The sequence below is a fragment of the Rhagoletis pomonella genome, unplaced genomic scaffold (assembly GCF_013731165.1).
Source record: "Rhagoletis pomonella isolate Grant_MI unplaced genomic scaffold, Rhpom_1.0 Rhpom_scaffold_00081, whole genome shotgun sequence".
Lineage (NCBI taxonomy): Eukaryota > Metazoa > Arthropoda > Insecta > Diptera > Tephritidae > Rhagoletis > Rhagoletis pomonella.
The window spans coordinates 35,567-36,604 of NW_023458635.1; positions in this window are offsets into that span (position 1 = coordinate 35,567).

Consider the following 1,038-nt stretch of genomic DNA (forward strand, 5'->3'; position numbering starts at 1 on the left):
GTGAGGAGGATACTGCGCCTTAGTGGTTTCAACTTAAATCAAAAATTTTGACTTTACAGACTAATTTTGTTTTTCAACGCTCTTTTGCATTGGCCAACGCAAAAGCTCTTGTTAGGCGCCGCGAAGTAATCGGGCATTGGCTAGTATACTATAAAAAGCTAATTTTGTTTAGAAGAAAATATGAAATCTTATATTTTTCCCCGTTTTCCAGTTTTTCTTCTTATTCTACTGAGCTAAGGCAGTGTCAAATCGAGCTGTCACAACTCATACCACCTTGTATTACTGCATCATGTGCATAACTGGGCCAAGGCGAATTTATACAAGGTGGTGTTACTGGCGAATTTAGATTTTCGCCGCGTACTTCTTAATGTCAAAATTATGTGTTTGTTGTAATATGAATTCGCCTTGTTTACAACAAACACATCACGGGAACGCAAAAAGCACTATTTCCTGTAAAAACCTCAGTCGGTTTGTTTAAATGTCATTGGTACAACACTGATTTGGCAGAAATATTACAAAATAATTATTAAAATCTATACGTGTTCAAATATTTCCTTGTTTACTTCCATTTTTCTTACAAATATAAGGTTCTTTGCTTTCACCGCTTTCCCGTTTTGTTTGCGCATGCAAATCAGCTGATCGTTTGACACTTTTTATGAACTTAAAGAAAAGGGTGCAATCCCGTATCCCTCGGACTAAAACTAGTAAAACCTACAAAAAATAAAAATTGGGTCAGAGCGAGATTGAAAAGTACGGGATCGCTTTCTAGTAAAAATGGTAATTTCTGTCAACTTATTTTGTATGTAAACACACTCAGCTCACACATGTAAATAACCAAAAATACCTTCAAATTCATTAGAATCCACTTAAACAAGTAATTAAATACTTTTCAACATGAATTAGCAGAGTGCACTTTTCGTTTGTTTACAATTTGGTTGCCAAACACACTACAGCTGATCGTTTGACACATTTACCAGAATTTACTAGCAGAAAATCTTCGGACTAAAACTGGTAACTTCTGGTAAGGGAGAGGATCTA